The following is a 5,776-nucleotide window of genomic DNA, read 5'->3' as shown; positions in this document are numbered from 1 at the left end:
ACGTAGACTCTAAGCGATCACCCTAGTGCAAATATCAATAATATGGAAATAGGTCTTGATCAATGATGCATGTGAAACCCAGTTGATGTTCAGTATAATTTATAGTAAAGCATCGTCCCTCCCCCAAAGTCATCACCCATCATGGGCCAGTGGCTGTGGATTTTGAGCTGTCCTTCTGTCCTGTGGCAGTGACTGGGGTGCTGAGCTATCACTGATCCCCGGCACAATCCCCCGGGGACGGCTACCAGAAATCCCTGAGCGAGCTGACCAGAGTTCAGGGCACAGCGTGGACCTGTGGCCATGAGGCTGCTCCAAGCTTGTGGTTTCGTTAGAGACGGGCTTTGAACCTGGCCTTGGATCCTGTGCTCACGTCACTCCCATCCGCGCCCCAGAGCCAGCGGCTCTTTGCCGGGAGGGACAGAGGACAGGTCAGCCCAGGGACCCTGGGGTCAGCGCAAGAATGACAGGACTGTCTGGGAAGATGATGAGCTTTACGGCTCCCCCTCGCCAGCACCTGCTAGCTTCCTAAAACTGTCGCTATAACTCACTCACCAGGGGAATACTTAGCACAGACTATCCAGCAGAGACACTGAGAAATGGCCCCCCAGGGGCTGGGTGACTGCTCATCCAAGGAGTGTCAGAGAGTGTGACAGTGCCTCGGGGGCCCCTCCTGCCATCCCCAGCCCACCGCGGAGAGATGCCACCAGGTGTCACACAAGGAATGAGGTCCTGGGGAGGAGCTTACTTGGAACCCGCTCCTTTGCTACTCAGCCTGTCCCAGGACGCTCACACTGGGGGGAGGGGAGGGGGCTTTGCTGAACTCCCCCTCCCCCACACCACTCTATATTTGACCAAAAGCGGGGTCAGGCTTTCCCAGAAGGCGCCTTTTGTGACGAAGAGGAAATTTTTGAGAAGTGAAAGAGAGACAGAAGCAGCCAAGGCGTGACCTGGCCTTGACTGGCTATTGTTAAGAACTTAGAGCGCAGTACAGATTCCACAGTATGGTGGGATCATTAGAGCGCCCTGCGGCGTTCCGTAGAGCGTAGACACTACGGTATTGTTAGCTTCGCTGTTGTGATCATCAGAGTAGGGCCGATGCACTCCCCTTGGAGAGCTTTGCATTCAGAGCTCCCCGCACACGCCCAGGAGCCCCACCGACAAGGTGACTCGTTGCTTGAGGCAGCCCAGCCTGGAAATGATGACGGGGAAATGGAGGGACTCTCGGTGCACTCCTGCTTCTTGGTAGCGAAGGCGGCAGCAGAGAGGGGAGGGCTGTGTCTCTTAGAAGGAGAAGCTGGGTGGTAAGAAGGGACGCCAAGCCAGGTGGGGAAGGAGAGGGGCCACCTAAGGGAGCCTGGATCACCGGCAGCCCTCCATGCCGAATCCTTGGCTTTGAAATGCCAAGAGGTCTATGAAGGCAGGAGCAGGCTGGTTCCTGGACCTTTGGGGTGCACACACAACGGCCAGACCTGGGCAAGTCTAGCTCAGCAGATGGGCTGAACTAGACTGAAGGTAACCGGCAGGTGAGTTAGGGACGTCCACCCAATGATGAGCACCCAAAGACTTCCTCAGTGGATGAGAACGGTTTGTTTCAAAGGCCACAAAGGGGCTGAAGCAGGCACGGTGGAGAGCTTCGAGCTTGGTCACACATAGAAGATGCCGTGGCCACCCCCTGCCTCCTGGCCATCCGCAGCCACCCTGGCTTTCCTCCGACACTGGACTCCGATGACTCTGATGACAGCTCTGCCCCCCACCCACGTGGTTCACGAGTGAGTCCCAGCATCCTCCCACGATCTCATTGGTCCTCTTAGACGGCAAAGGACAAACAAAAGCACAAGCACTCAGTGCACGATGGCGACCCGGTTGCTGGGTGTGGGCGGTTCTGTTTGTTCTGTCTTGTGTGTCTTCTTCATTTCTAGGTGTAGGAGGTGGAATCTCCATGGGCCAGCCAGGACGGGAAGCCCTGAGAAGTCAGGAAGCCCCCGTGGGTTTAGACTGGAATTCGAGACTGTGCGAGGTAACCCTGAGCCGAGGTGAGCCTCAGCTGCTTCCCTTCCCCACAGTGTGAGGCGGCTGGCGGGGGAGCATGGGGGAGATGTTCAGATATTCACTACTAGGCTATCCTTGAAGCAGTTATCAGGAAAAGATCATCTGGAGGCCTCTTCATGGAACTGAGGCCCATAAAACTGGGTGAATGTCCTCGCTGGGGGCTAGAAGTCATGGCAGAGCCCAGACATCCCCAGCCTGCCGCCTGGGCTGGGAGTGACAGGTAGCACACCCAGCCTTAAATGCGGGGGGGTGGGGGGGTGATAGACATCCCATTTGAACCTGCTGCCAATCTTGTGAGGTCCTCACTTCAAGTCTAATTCCCTGCTATGAGCAAACTAGATCAGAGAATCCCAAAATTCAGAGTTCAGAGAATCCAAGAATTAGGGAATTGGGTCTCCAGAAGGACCAAGCTGTGGCTAATGCTTCCAAAGCCAAAGGGAATCCCCTAATCCCTTCCACCTGACAGGTGGGATCCAACTTCTGCTTGAAACCCTCTGGCAGGACGACTCCCAACACCCTGCCAGCAGCCACGATCCCTTTGGGGCGACTTTTTTTTAAACCCTTCCCTTCCATCTTGGACTCACTACCGAGTATTGGTTCCAAGGCAGAAGAGTGGTAAGGGCTAGGCAATGGGGGTCAAGTGACTTGCCCAGGGTCACACTGCTGGGAAGTGTCTGAGGGAGATTTGAACCCAGGACCTCCCATCTCTAGACCCAGCTTCCTCTTAAGATGGTTTTCTTGTCTCCCCTGAATTTTCCTCTGCATATAGCGTTTCAGCCATTTGTCATACTGTAGAAGTTACCAGTGTGACATGAACAGACAAACGTGCTTGGAGAGCATCACATGAGTGCAGCTAATCCCATCACCCCCAGGGTGTATGAGCAATCTTCCAGGGTCCTCTGCAGATGAAGGACACAGGGAGGAGGATGTTCACAGTGCTTATTAACCGTGGAGCCCTCCAACATGCTTCTGTGCCTCCCTCTGGGTATCCTTTCTCTATTTTGTATTTCAGTGATGGTGTGCATGCTGTTCCTCCCCAACACATCTTGGGTCCCTTAGGGGCTGGGTCTATTCCCCTGGGGGTTGGCGCCCCTAAGGACAGGGTATGGCACATAGTATGTGGAATAAATGATGAAATCAGTAAGTCCTAGACACTGCATGGCACTCAGGGTAAAATAGAAAAGGTGGATGTCTGCATCCTCGGGGATCTCACATTTCTTCAGACTAAAACAACATGGCCCTAGATAAGCGACTGGGAGCCATTCCGCCCCTCACCCCACTTAATGGCATTCCAGAAGCCCTGTGTATCCCTCAAAGCGTACAAGAGGAATGGAAAGGCCTTTCCTTTGGAAGGAGCTTGTAAAGATTAAAATTTAGGAATAAGGGGAGACTGAGGCAGGTAGAAATTAGTTTCTCTCTGCAAGAAGTATTATATTTTTTGAGGTTTATTAAAAGTTAAGGATTAAAGAAAATATAGGATAAGAAAACACGTATCCAGGCCACAGAGAGGCCTAGACACAGCCTCACCTACATTATGGAAAGAGCCACATCTGCCCCAAACGGAAGTCCAAGAGAAGACCCCAAAAACCTTTTCCACCGGTTGCCAAACTGTAACAGTTAAAATTTAGGGGAGACGGGGAGACTGAGGCAGGTAGAAATTAGTTTCTCTCTGCAAGGAGTATTATATTTTTTAGAGGTTTATTAAAGGCTAAAGATTAAAGAAAATACAGAATAAGAAAAAACACGTGCCTAGGCCAGATAACCTCCCATCACAGAAGAGACGCATCTGCTCCAAAATGGAAGTCCAAAAGAAGAGAGCCTCAAAAGCCTTTGAATCAGCTTAAATACCTTCTCCATCTTGGCCCAGGTGAGATTACAAGGCATTCTGGGGAAGTGGAGCAAAGGCTTGTGGGGATTGTAGTCCTGTATTCGAGTCTATTTTTTACAAGCTACTTTCACCACTACATGAGATCTGATGCTGTAACGGGAATTGATGGCTCTTGGTTGAAAGAATCAGACACGCCTCTGAGCCTGAACATATCAGAGTGAGCCCAGGTGAAATCAAGCCAGCCCCTTAGGAGGATTCTGGAAACCAGTGAGTCTGCTGGTGGGCAAGGGCCCTGCCTTGGGCCATCAGGAGATGCCAGGTTCCAGTTCTCGCTCCCTCCTGCCCCATTGTCCAGGTGATGATCTTATAAACTCCTTGTTACATCAAAATCACAAGAAGCAGGACAGGGGGCGATGCCAGATGAGGCTTGAGAGAGGTTGGAACCAGCCTGGGCAGGGCTTTACACACTGAACCGAGGAGGTCATCTTCTGATCTGCAAGCATTAAGGAACTACTCGAATAGCGTGGTGACTCTGTCTGATCTGCATTTAAGGAAAATTCCTTTGGCAGCAGCAGAATGTAGGATGGACAAGAGAGACAGACCCATTAAGGGGATGCTGAAATGATCTCCATGAAAGCTTCGGGGGCAGCTGAGTCAGTGGAGAGTTAGGAGGAAGTTCAGGAGGTGTGAAAGTACAGATGATAAGATTTGGCAAACAACTGCATCTTCCACTATATATTTGGTGTCCCCAAAGTCTTAGTGCCACTTAAAATGCTTCTATACATTTTCACTGCTATTATAGCTTGCAACGGGCCCAAGACTTTGGGGACACCAAATGTGGAATGAGCCGGACAGAATTCCAATGTAATGCAGACCTGGACAGAACTAGAGACAGCTGGAAAAGGGGAACATCTGGAAAGGAAGAGGATGATGCTGTTTTGTCCATGTTGAGTTGAAGGTGTCTTTGGGGCATCCAGTTTGAAATGTCCAAAAGACTATTGGAGGTGCCCAGCTGAAGACTGGGGGGAGAGACTGGCAGAATCATCTCCACAGAGAATATAACCAAACTCACAGGGCTCCATCAGTGTTGTAGGGTTGAGTGCCGGTGGGGGTGGGGAAGAAAGATTAGGACAGAACTCTGGAGAACATCCACAAAATAATGATCCAACAAGGGACCAAGAGAAGGAGGGAACAGATCAGCTAGGGAGAGCAAGAACCAGGAAAAAACAGTGCCATGAAAACCCAGAAAGGAGAGACTATATGGGAGGAGACACTGACTGGGCTTAGAGAGATGCAGGAAATCAGGCAGGAAGGACTTTGAATTTTAAACTTGTTTAGACTCATTTGCACAACAAAAAATCACATTGGGTCCCCACAGGATGTTTTTAAGAAAATAAGACTATGAATACAAGGCGAATGTAATAAGTCCGGTTCAATTTGGCAATTAAACACTCCAAAAGCACACAAGTGTTGTGAAAGAGATAAATGGAGACAAAAGCACAAAAGACATATAGGGTGAGCTCCAGGACCAAGAAAGATTATATTGGTATATATGAAAGATCAATGATATAGTTAGGCAAGAGACAGGAAAAACCTTTTAGAGACTTTTAGAGACTATGTGCTGTGCCCCATCCACCCAGACTGCATGCCATGCCCCAGCCCCATCTCCAGGTCTCTACCTTACCCCAGAGAAAGGAGGGAGAAAGGAAGGGAAGTGGTCCAGGTGCTCCACTCAGGGGAGGGAGTAAAGCACTTTAATTGGGCTGCTGGGCAAAGGAACATTGGAGAGGGGGAAGGGAGCAGCTCCAAAAGAGTCTCTCTGCCTTTCTAGTAACTAACTCTGGTGGGCAGCATGTGCCAACAAAGTGATCTCTGTGTGCCATATCTGGCACATGTGCC

At 50.7% G+C, this 5,776-nt stretch overlaps 1 long non-coding RNA gene across 1 annotated transcript; it reads left to right on the top strand.

Annotated features, from left to right (window-relative positions):
- The first annotated feature begins 200 nt into the window (after positions 1-200).
- On the top strand, positions 201-5,344 carry LOC130455751 (uncharacterized). Its single transcript, XR_008913848.1, has 2 exons — positions 201-1,769; positions 1,920-5,344. It is a non-coding gene; the product is annotated as an uncharacterized LOC130455751 (long non-coding RNA).
- The last annotated feature ends 432 nt before the right edge of the window (positions 5,345-5,776 follow it).

The sequence above is a fragment of the Monodelphis domestica genome, chromosome 8 (genome assembly GCF_027887165.1).
Source record: "Monodelphis domestica isolate mMonDom1 chromosome 8, mMonDom1.pri, whole genome shotgun sequence".
Classification (NCBI taxonomy): Eukaryota; Metazoa; Chordata; class Mammalia; order Didelphimorphia; family Didelphidae; genus Monodelphis; species Monodelphis domestica.
Note: the sequence above shows the minus strand (reverse complement) of the source record. Positions and strands in the feature narration are given on the sequence as shown.